The 12,121-nt window shown below is 44.8% G+C and overlaps 1 non-coding gene and 1 pseudogene across 1 annotated transcript; one reads left to right on the forward strand and one right to left on the reverse strand.

The window, feature by feature from the left end:
* The first annotated feature begins 4,773 nt into the window (after nt 1-4,773).
* Nucleotides 4,774-5,121, forward strand: LOC100764010 (annotated as a pseudogene).
* A 4,572-nt stretch (nt 5,122-9,693) lies between these two features.
* Nucleotides 9,694-9,800, reverse strand: LOC113837773. The gene has a single exon (XR_003488486.1). It is a non-coding gene; the product is annotated as a U6 spliceosomal RNA (small nuclear RNA).
* Between the last annotated feature and the right edge of the window lie 2,321 nt (nt 9,801-12,121).

Below are 12,121 nucleotides of genomic sequence, written 5' to 3' on the forward strand. Positions count from 1 at the left end.
CCAGGGGCCCAAGGTCACCCAAACTGTAGGGGGTGACTTGGTTGTGGACCAAGTTGTTCCCCATGTAGCTAGCCATCTGAAATTCTGAATAGGACCCTAGTCTAGTCTGTGCTGTGTGTTTGTTAAGCCTGTCTTTGTCTTTTGTCCTAACTCTGGGGGTCTTTCAGAACAGCTGCCGCTCTAGACTCCAGGAGCATGTGTCTCTCTGTCTCTCTGTCCTTACTGCCCATGCATGTGGCATGCGTGGGTCAGGGGTCTTTTCTTGCTACCCTGAGCACTTGGCGTGAGGGACAGAAGTTCCTCTGCCACGTGCCATGAGTTAGAGTGTGCTGCGGTGGGGCCTCCTGTCTCCGAACACATGGTGAGGCTGCTCTGAACTCCAACCACTGCTAGGTCCTAGCATGCAGCAGGAGTTTCCTTGCCCTGGGCATCTGGATTGCAAGGCCACCATTTGCCCGGCCTTCTCTGTGCTCCACACACATGGTGTGCATAATGTTGGAGCAGGGAAACCTCCGGGTCTCTTTCCCACCCCTGCATTGGCAGAGGGTCTGGGATTACCAGAAGCAAACCCCCCCCAGGTCTCTGCCCTGAGCACATGGAGCTGGGGCAGGTGAACCATCTGGCATGATCTGGACGTTCTAAAGAAACGGCCTTAAAGTTACTAAAAACTACAAGAAGGACTTTGATAAGAGTTTTTATGTTGACTGAGAAATGAGAGAAAATGTAGGCGACTAAAGTAATAAAGAGGGAAAGGGAAAGAGAAGTTTGTCTAAGAATGTCTAAGGGAATCAGAGGAATGATCTAAAGGTATATAGAAAGTTATAGAGGGTCAAAGAAAGTCATAGACGGTCAGAGGAAAATTGTCAAAGGTCAGAGAAAAGGTTGATAAAAGTCAGAGAAAAATGTAAACTGTTTACTATAGGTTTTCATGTCTACAAATGGTAAATTTCAAAAATTGGTAATATAAGTTAAAATTTTAACCATATTAATTCTATTTTAAAAGTTCTGTTTATTTCTCAAGCAATTTATGTATGTTTTAAAATGTTCTATCTGTTTCCTGGCATAACCTAAGTTCTGTTACACGCATACAGCTAAAACAAATGGTGCAGGTTACCACCATTTTGCAGTCAGCCACATGGCAAGCTGGTCACATGGCTGGCTGGTAGCCATTTTGCTGAAATTGAAAAAGATACTTGGACTGCCATCTTGACTAAAGGTGATCACATGGAAATTAGGAGGAACCATCTTATAAACAAGTTTTTCAATTAAGATTTAAAATGTTAATGCTTCTATATATTACAGAAAGACATTGCTGTTTGTGTTTTAAAAATGCTTTTATTAATGTTTCAGTTTAGAATTATTTTTAAGCAAAGCCTGACAATGTAAAGTTCTGTTAGACCCCCTGAAAACTCAGGTATCCAGGATCCCAGCCCAGGACCAAGGTCACCCCAATCACCAGGCAGTTTCGAAAACTTGCTGCAAACTGCACAAGGCTTTATTGTTGTTTAACGAGCTAACCCCATGTTAGCTCAGGTCTTTCACCCACCAGCCATGGCGGATGGCTAGAAAAGACACTTCGAAGTGTCTACATAGAGATCTTATTGGGCAGTGCAAGGGGAGTGTCTAGGGGTACCCACAGGCTCAGGATTGGTGTGCCTCCAGGGTTGGAGGGCTTGTCCTGTGTTGATTGGCCAACTGGTTGTTATGGCACATAGGCCCTCCCAGGGTGGATGCTATGCTCTGCATGTCATTGCTGTGCACTTGTCTGTAAAGTACACCCAGAGTCGTAAAGCATAGCACCACCAGCTAACTTCTGATTGGTTCCTTGTCAGGAGGCAGGCATCTGATCTCTAGTGACTAAGGCAAGGTCAGAAAAGCACGTGTCTGGCTGTTATGGCTGCTGAAATGGGGAGCTGGTCCCTTCAGTTCTTGTTTTATAAAAGCTGCTAATCTAAGATGTTAAAAATATAGATTAATATAGTTTATGTTTTCAGAAGTTAAGCTTAAGCAAGCACCTAAAATGTGTACATATAGCTACTGTTTAAAGAATATAAGGTAACTACATACAATTTAAATTCAACTGTGCTAAGTTCCAACAATTTTACTAAGTTAAAACCTGTTACAGTCAGGCTAAAAATTAATTACAGAAATAAGACCTTACCTAGCCACCTATGTGCTTAAGGCCACTAACTAAAGCAGATAGACAGACCTAATGCTTCAGAGACCTGCAGAATATGCCATTTAAAACATTGTTTTAAAAGTTTATAATATCAGAAAGACTGCCAGATCCTGACAGTGACCCAAAGTCTCCAAAGAAGATTATGAGGCACCCCAGTTCCTGCAACTGGATGATGATGATGCTGACCAGTGAGCAAGATGCTCAAATGTGACACCTGCTGCCTGCCAGGACCTGGCTCAGACTGGGCAAAGCTGCTGGACACTGGAAAATTGATTGCACCCCCTTTGCCTAGACAAAACAAAGTCAGTCTTTTCCATTTTCCTCTTCCACAGAGAGAAAAAATTCCCACCTTATAGGCCTGGTGAAGACTGCTGTTCTTTGAGACTCCTGCCCCAATGCTGGTGGAGACTTTGGTACAGCTAACTGTATATGGACTGGCCCCTGTCACTTTTTAATAGATTTGGAAACTGTATAAAATATACCCTTCTCAGATCTCTGAAATATTAATGGTTGTCAGCTTGGCAGCATCAGGCAGTCATATCCACTATAGACTATAGTCAGCTTGGTAGCTGTAAAGTAGTGACTATCTACTGTTCAGTCACAAGCTCAAGGTTTTTAGGTTTATTTTGGTTGTCATCTAAGTATAAACTTAAAGGGCTTTTCATCAGGCCAAAGGCACCACTGTCCAATTCATACCTGGCTCTCTGGACAGAAGAAAAATGTGCATGCTTCTAGCCCAAATCTGTAGTTTTTGCTACGACTCAAAGTTATAAATATGTTCCTGCTATTTAAACAGATATCCAGATATCTGCTTTTTCTGTACTCTGGGTTTCAATAAATAAGTTTTAACATCTGTTCCCAGTTTAAACATGTCTTAAACAGGTTTGTGCTTCTGGCAGACACATTCGACTATTACACAAACAGTAAAAGTTGCTGACTACAGGCTGTTCCTAAAGAATTGCGAGCCCTGGATGTGCTGTGGATGTAAACCAGTCCACCTGATGTGGACACCCCCTGTCTCTTCAACAGAGGTTGCAAACCAGATGCTTCCCCATTGCCTGAATTCCCTTTATGCTTTTGACTAGCATTTCAGCCTTCTTGAATCCCTAACTATGTCCCAAAGTCAGCAGGAAGTAGCATGGGAAAGAATATGTCGCCCATTTTCCCTGGTTGAAATGCTAAGTCAAAATAAACTCCCTTATTTAGGGGATGCCAATATCTCTCACTCCCTGATGGGGATGCTGGAGAGACAGCAATTCCATGATTGGAATCTCCAAAAAGAAAATGAGGGAATGAAGGGACCAGCTCCCCATTTCAGCAGCCATGACAGTCTAACACGTGCTTGCCTGACCTTGCCTTGGTCACTAGGAGGTCAGATGCCTGCCTCGTGGCAAGGAACCAATCAGAAGCTATCTGGTAGTGCTATGCTTTACGACCCTGGGTGTGCTTTACAGACAAGCGCACAGCAATGACAAGTAGAGCATAGCAACCGCCCTGGGAGGGCCTATGGGCCATAGGAGGGCCATAACAACCAGTTGACCAATCAACACAGGGCAAGCCCTCCAAGCCTGGAGGCACACCAATCCTGAGCCTGTGGGTACCCCTAGACACTCCCCTTATGCTGCCCTATAAGATCTCTATGCAGAGGCTTTGAGCTGTCTTTCCTAGCCATCTGCCATGGTGGGTGGGTAAAAGACCCGAGCTAACGAGCTCCTTAAACAACTGCAATAAAGCTTTGTGCTGTTTGCATCAAGTTTTTGCCTCTGTCTGGTGATTGGGGTCCTGGGAAGAGATCCTGGGGGCCTGAGCCACCAGAGGTCTTTCAGAGCAGCAAGTGTTCTTAACCACTGAGCCATCCCTCCAGCCCCTAAATATTATTTTCATTGAAGAAGTCTGTTAGTACGCTTGAACCCTGTTTCCCTCTTCATCAGTCCCATTTAATTGGATAGATCAGAAGCTACCAGAGCCCTGCTCCAGGCACAGTGTTGGTATTTTTTTTTAATTGAATTTTTTTTTCTTTTTTGCGGGCGCTGATGGTGCATGCCTTTAATTCCAGCACTCAGGACACAGCGTCAGGTGGATCTCTGTGAGTTCAAGGTCAGCCTGGTCTACAGAGCGAGTTCCAGGCCAGGCTCCAAAGCAATACAGAGAAACCCTGTCTTGAAAAACCAAAAAATAAATATTTTTTTCATACAATATATTCTGATTACAGTTTCCCCTCCCCAAATTCTTCCCAGAGCCTCCCTACTTTCCCACTCATCCAAATCCACACTTTCTCTTTCTCTCATTAGAATCCAGTCATCTAAAAATAGTCATAATAATAAGATAAAATAAAAACAAACCAGGGTGATGGAGAGATGGCTCAGAGGTTAAGAGCACCAGCTGCTCTTCTAGAGGTCCTGAGTTCAATTCCCAGCAACCACATGGTGGCTCACAACCATCTGTTATGAGATCTGGTGCCCTCTTCTGGTGTGCAGATATACATGGAAGCAGAATGTTGTATACATAATAAATAAATAAATAAATAAAATCTTAAATAAATAAAAAAAACAGAATAGGACAAAACAAACAGAAAAAATACAAGGGCTGGTTGTTAGTTTGTTTCCAAAATGGTGGCAGCGATGGATGTGGATACCCCCAGCAGCACCGCCAAGAACTGCTTTGAAGTGAAAAAGTGGAATGCAGTGGCCCTCTGGGCCTGAGATATTTTGGTTGATAAGTATGCCATCTGCAGGAACCACATTATGGATCTTTGCATTGAATGTCAGGCCAACCAGGCATCTGCTACTTCTGAAGAGTGTATTGTTGCAGGGGGAGTCTGTAATCATGCTTTTCATTTCCATTGCAACTCTCTATGGCTCAAAACAAGGCAGGTGTGTCCCTTGGACAACAGAGAGTAGGAATTCCCAAAGTATGGACACTAGAAATGACTCTCCCTAAAGCTCACCCATTTGTTACACATGTAGTAACTCACCTTCCTCTTAATTATAAATTAGATAGAACCGTGGTTTTTTTTCTTTCTTTTGTTTTTGGAGTTTGCTGTTCCCACAGCCATGTTTTGTGTCAAATAAAGGCGTTAAGTTTGAGAAAAAAAAAGTACAAGACCCTGTCTCGAAAAACCAAAAAAAAAAAAAAAAAAAAGAAAAAGAAAAAAGATACAGGAAATACAGACAGACACAGATTTGTACACACTGAAAATCCATAAAAACAAATCAGAAACCATAATATTCAAAGAACAGATCTTCAAGGAAAAAAACGAAAAGCAGACAAAACATTATGGAACAAAACCTCTCCAAATTTCTAGAGTTTGTTTTGTGTTGGTCATCTACTGCTGGGGATAGGGCCTGCCCTAGAGTGTGGATTGTATACCCATTGAGACTCTGATGGAGAGAACCAAATCTTCCTTTGTGAGCAGTTATCTATAGGAGACAGCTTCTGGCTTAGGGATGGGGGTGTCTGTCCACTTCTCCCTATCTGATGTAGGCCTTGTTCATGCTCTGTGAGTTCACACATGTGGCAGACCTATTGCAGGCCCAAGTTTTTTCCTGATATTTGTGAATTTAAGGTAGGGGAAAGGTCATGGAGATAGATGAATGAGCAACTTAAGACAGCACAGGCCTTTATTTGGGAGAAGATTCTACTGAGGGGGTCTCTGTAAAAATCAAAGGCAGTTAAAAAAAAAGGCTTTGGCCCTCCTGATATATACCTATCCCAAATTGAGCCGTGGGATGGCCAAGTCTGGTCTGTTTCCCTTTGCTTGATATAGGAGAAACTGGGAGTAATAAATTGATTATATTAAGGGCCTACTAACAAACTTGCTGAAGAAATATTAAATTACACAAAGTGGAATTCAGCTAAAGAGCACAGTGGGAACAGAAATCTGTTCACCAAGATGCTGCCAATTAGGCTGCATTGCCATAACAAAAGGAGACAACCCTATTTACAAGTGGCCCTTAGGTCCATCCCCATATCAAAGAAGAAGAGTCCACAGCCTCCAATTAGAGGGGTTGGCACTTGGTAACAGCCTTTGCTAAATCCTGCTCTGCTATCAAGTCTCACTTCTCTTATCAGGACAAGCAGGATCCTGCTAGATGGACAGGGTGGCCCTAGATAACAACCACTGGGGGTGGGGGACAAGACTAGTATATGTAAAATGTAATCTTCACACTATCTATGCTGTGTAAATCTCCCTTTTTTCAAATGGCCAGACTTGAGCCTCCTGTCTCTGTTTAAATTGCTCAAAGTGTGACTTGGGTTCCAGACGGAAAAGAGATTTAAAGGTGTCAGCTTCTGTGAGATGCTTAAGCCCAAGGCTAATTTAAACTGCTAATGTTTCTGGTGGAGGCCATTTGTCTGGGCATCAGCCAGAACTGGAGGAGTGCTTTGCAATGGTCTTTTCCTCACTCCCTGCATGTTTGGAGTGAATTTTATTTTATTTTATTTTTGATTTTTAAAGATGTATTTATTTATTATGTATACAGCATTCTGCCTCCACATACGCCTGCAGGCCAGAAGAGGGCACCAGATCTCATTACAGATGGTTGTGAGCCACCATGTGGTTGCTGGGAGTTGAACTCAGGACCTCTGGAAGAGCAGCCAGTGCTCTTAAACCCTGAGCCATCTCTCCAGCCCCGAGAATTTTAATTATTAAAACATTTTACATTTACTTACTATTAGATTTCTGCTTAAATTAAAGACTCGCTCTATGGAGCATGAACCATGGAGGGCGCATTTAACAAAGTTTACTCCAGGTGGGAGAGAAATGGAAGAACAGAGCAGGGCAGAGAGTAAGAGAGGAGAGAGAAAGAGAGAGGTCGGCTGCCGGAAAGACAGAGAGTAAGAGAGGAGTTTAAGAGAAGAGAGCATAAGTCGGCGTTGGTGGCGCATGCCTTTAATCCCAGCACTTGGGAGGCAGAGGCAGGCGGATCTCCGTGAGTTCAAGGCTAGCCTGGTCTCCAGAGCGAGTGCCAGGATAGGCTCCAAAGCTACTCAGAGAAACCCTGTCTCGAAACCCCCCCCCCAAAAAAAAGAGAAGAGAGCATAAGCGGGCAGGGGTTTGTCTTTTAAAGGGGTCCTTTACACCTGTGTGCAGACTCAGTTCCCATGGAACCCTGGGCTGACCAGGGTACTGTCTGAGTGGATTCTGCCAAGTAACAGGGGCAGGACAGCATTATGCTTGTGTGTGTGTGTGTGTGTGTGTGTGTGTGTGTGTGTGTGTGTGTGTACGTGCATGCTATATTCAATCCTCAGGACTGTTTAAAAGTAAAATAAAATAAATGATGGGAGGGCTGGGGAAATGGATGGTTCAGTGGATAAGAATGCTTGCAGCACAAGCATTAGAAGCTGATTTCATATCCCCAGCACTGACAAGAAAGCTGGGTGTGAGCTGGGCATTGGTGGCTCATGCCTTTAATCCCAGCACTAGGGATGCAGAGTAAGGCAGATCACTGTGAGTTCAAGTCTGGTCTATGGAGCGAGTTCCAGGAAAGGCTCCAAAACAATACAGAGAAACCCTGTATCGAAAAACAAAACAAAACAAAAAAAAAGCATGCAAAAAACTGGGTGTGGCTAGAAACACTATGAGTCCCATGCTGGAGTAAGGGGGAAACAGAAGAACAGAGACAGGATTGCTGAAACTTTCAGGGTACCAGTCTAGTTGGAAAAATAGCAACCTGTAAGTTCAGTGAATGTCTTAGGGTTTCTATTGCTATGATAAACACTATGTTAAGGTTTCAAGGTGGAAGAGAACCTTGGTGAACCAGGATCAAGACATGCTGCAAACATGCAAAGATCACATCAGGCAAAAGACCTCATTTGAGAGATTTAGGGGAGTGGGACATTCGAAAAGCTGCCCCTGAGTAGGACAAGAGAGATAGGTGTATGGGGGGCATTGTTATGTTTTTGTTTAAATTAAAGATAAAGAAGAAAAGAGGCAGATGAGACATAAGACTAAGAGACATATTAGACATACTAAGCAGTTTACTATAGGCCCGGTAGAGTAGGAAGACTAAGAGAGAAGAGAAACAGGCAGTCGTGAGAGAGAGAGAGAGAGAGAGAGAGAGAGAGAGAGAGAGAGAGAGAGAGAAGCAGAAGCAAACAGAGAGAGGAGAAGAGTAAGAAAGAGAGTAAAGAAGAAGCAGAGAGAGCGCAGCAGGGAAGTTGGAACTTTTAAAGGGAAGACTGCCCATGCACACTGAGGTTCCACGTATGCCCAGAGTCCTCACGCAGGCTGTAAATTCATGGTGGGTGATGTGGTGATGGCACGTCCCTGTGAGTGCCCTGACTGTTGTCAGGGGGCGAGGTCTGTCTCTTAAAGAGGTAGAGCAGATCAGCATTAAAGCCTGAACCTTTCAGCCATAATGGCTGGGACTTTATAAAGGGCACTTGTGGTGACAGTGGAAATATGACAAATTTGGTGGATGGTGATGACATAGCTCATAGCCAACAACTTTCTCTGCCAATGCAGTAAGTCAGATCAACCCTAATTGAAAAGGTATAAATGTTGTTCCTGAGTCACAAGGATCCCCAAAGATACTAGGGAGACAGACCACCAATGCAAATACACAAGGTTTATTAAATTGTTTATCCTACGAGGGAGAGACCCCGTCAAGCAAGCTGATGCAGCAGCCTCCAGAGAGGGTGAAATTCCCTGTCTACTGTTAGCTTTGTTTTTGTTTGGTTGGGTTTTTTTGTTTGTTTTGGTTTTGGTTTTGGTTTTTTTTTGGTTTTTTAGACAGGGTTTCTCTGTGACTTTGTACACTGTCCTGGAACTAGCTGTTGTAGACTAGCCTAGTCTCGAACTCACAGAGATCCTGCCTGCCTCTGCCCCCCGAGTGCTGAGATTAAAGGTGTGCACCACCACGGTGGAGTCTACTGCTAGGTTTTAAAGACAAAAGTTACAGGATTACATCAGTAGGTACCGGTTGGTTTCTGATTGGTTGACATTTGGGAGCAATCAGAATTTCTCAAAGTCATATTTTGGCATGAAATACTTGTGTACCAGGTATTCTCATTGGTCATTGCTAAGAGGAAACATTCTGTGATTTCTATGGTTTTGTTTTGTTACTTGCGGGTGGCCTGTTGTACATTGATACCAATTCTTTTTAGAACGGTATCCTGGAGACTACAGGGGAGGTTTTCGTCTCCCCTGGAGTTTCTTTTATGGCCAAACAGTTCCCAGGAACCAAGTACCTAGGAGGCTAGGGGAGGGGGGGGTCTGGAGTTTCTTTGTGTTCAGTTTTGGCCCTAGGCTCCGGGAGGCCAGAGGATCTGGAGTTTCCTTGTGTCAGAGGCCTATGTGTCTTTTTTGTTTGTTTGCTTTTCGAGACAGGGTTTCTCTGTATAGCTTTGAGCCTATCCTGGCACTCGCTCTAGAGACCAGGCTGGCCTCGAACTCACAGACATCTGCCTTCCTCTGCCTCCTGAGTGCTGGGATTAAAGGCGTGTGCCACCAACACCCGGCAGGCGTATGTGTCTTTTCTGTAGCCTGTCATGGCTCCTTCTTTTTTTTTTTTTTTAATATGGAACGCTTTGCGAATTTACATGTCATCCTTGTGCAGGGGCCATGCTAATCTTCTCTGTATTGTTCCAATTTTAGTATATGTGCTGCCGAAGCGAGCACTGTCATGGCTGCTTAAAGCAGGGGCTGAGTGAGGGTCTGGTCCCTTCATTCCTTTAAGTGAAGCCTTTTAGTTTAGTTTACCCCTTTCAATAACAACAGGTATATTTGAACAATGCAACTCCCAGGAGGGTTCTCCAGTCCCAGAGATTGAGGCTAGAGAAGTCACACCCCCAAATGAAGGCTGGGAGACTTTATATAGGTTGTAAGCAAGGAGTGATGTCATGTCTGCCACAAGCTGGGTTTGTGCCCAAGTATGGCCAAAAGGGACTTGGGCAGCAGAAAACTTCAGGAGAGAACTGGGTACCTTTCTTTTGTTCTGAGACTCTTTCAGCCAGCTGCAGTTTGGAGAGAGGAAGAGGGAAATGGCGCTTCCCAGACCTTGAAAGGGGCGAGCTGGAGGTTCTATCTGAACAGTTGCTGCCCTGATCCACAGGGCACCATGAGAGCTCACACCTGGACGTGCTGCAGTCACCAAAGAACCTAGAACAATAGGGTCAGGGGAGAACAAAGAACAGACAGCAAGACAGGTTTCTGATCAAGCTGCAATTTTTTATTTTTCAAGGGACCTTATATAGGGGTGCCAAGCGGGGAGATTGGCAGGCAGGAAGTGGTTATCTGAGGCCATTTGCCTGATAACCAGACTGAGGAATGTCCCTGTGCGTGAGTCCTTGAAGGCAAGCAAAAAGTGCAGGATGCTACCAAAGTCGGACAGTGCAGGTGTTAGTCAGAGGACAAAAGGCTTGTTTAGATTAAAGAATGCATGGGGGGGGCGAGGGTTGCTAGGAAAAATAACTGTGAAATGTATCTTTCTTTCTACAAGCTACTACAGAGGGCCCAAATTCTATTTGGGGAGGGAAGAACTGAAAGCAGCTATTCTTTTAACATAATGGGTTATTTTAGCTGGCAACTTTCTCTGAAGCAGCCCAAGTCTCTTATAGGTCTAAGGTTATTTCTGCCGTGGCTCCCGACAAGTTGCTGCTGGTTCTGTAATATGGACAGTTCCTAACTGAAAAGTTTGTGCACCCCGATAAGCCTCTCCGCTAACACAGCAATCCAAATCAGACCAAATCAAACCAAATTAGAAAAAGCCCAAGTTAGCTGGGCGGTGGTGGCACATGCCTTTGGTCCCAGCACTCCAGAGGCAGAAGCAGGCGGATCTCTGAGTTCTCGACCAGCCTGGTCTCCAAGAGCAAGTTCCAGGACAGCTTCCAAAGCCACAGAGAAACCCTGTCTTGAAAAACCAAAAAGAAAAAAAGAGAAAGTCCACGTTTAATGAACAATGCTCCTGGATGACCTTCCAGTTTCCCAGAGGGACAGGAAAAAGAGACCAGAAAACCATTTTCTGGGATGCAGGGTCATCATTTGGCAGTGTTTCTGAGATGCAGCAGAGTTTGGAGGGAGGAGGACTGGGTGGAACTTCCACTGTAACATCCCAGACTCTTTGGGTATATGGATGCCACAGTGAAGCTTCCACCACAACATTAACAATGGCCGGCAGTGATGGCACATGCTTTTAATCGCACTAAGGAGGCAGAGGCAGGCGGATCTCTATGAGTTCGAGACCAGCCTGGTCTACAAGAGCGGATTCCAGGACAGCCTCCAAAGCTACACAGAGAAACCCTGTCTCGAAAAAACAAAAAAACAAAACAAAACAAAATCCACTAACGATGACCAAAGGCAACTTGGGGAGGAAATGCATCTTACAGTCCATCATGAAGGGAAGTCAGGGCAGGAGCTGCTTACTGACTTGCTCCCCATGGCTTACTCAGCCTGCTTTCTTATAGAACCCAGGACCACCAGCCCAGGGATGGCACCACCCACAGTGGCCTGGCCCTCCCACATCAATCACTAAGAAAGTGAGAAAATGCCCTATGTGGTATCGAGGAGCCATTTCCTCAATGGAGTTTCCCCTTCCCAAATGTCTAGGTTTGTGGCAAGTGAGCAAAAATCAGCACACACAAACAGAGAGAGAGAGAAGAGAGGAGAGAGGAGAGAGGAGAGAGTGAAGGAACCAGCTTCCCTTTCGGCAGCCATAACAGCCGAACATGTGCTTCTATGACCTTGACCTAGTCACTAGAAAGTCAGATGCCTGTCTCGTGACAAGGAACCAATCAGAAGTTAGCTGGTGGCGCTATGCTTTACGACCCTGGGTGTGCTTTACGGACTAGTGCACAGCAATGACAAGCAGAGCATAGCAACCACCCTGGGAGGGCCTATGGGCCATAACAACCAGTTGACCAATCAACACAGGGCAAGCCCTCCAAGCCTGGAGGCATACCAATCGTGAGCCTGTGCGTACCCCTAGACACTCCCCTTATGCT

This window comes from Cricetulus griseus, chromosome X (assembly GCF_003668045.3).
Source record: "Cricetulus griseus strain 17A/GY chromosome X, alternate assembly CriGri-PICRH-1.0, whole genome shotgun sequence".
NCBI lineage: Eukaryota > Metazoa > Chordata > Mammalia > Rodentia > Cricetidae > Cricetulus > Cricetulus griseus.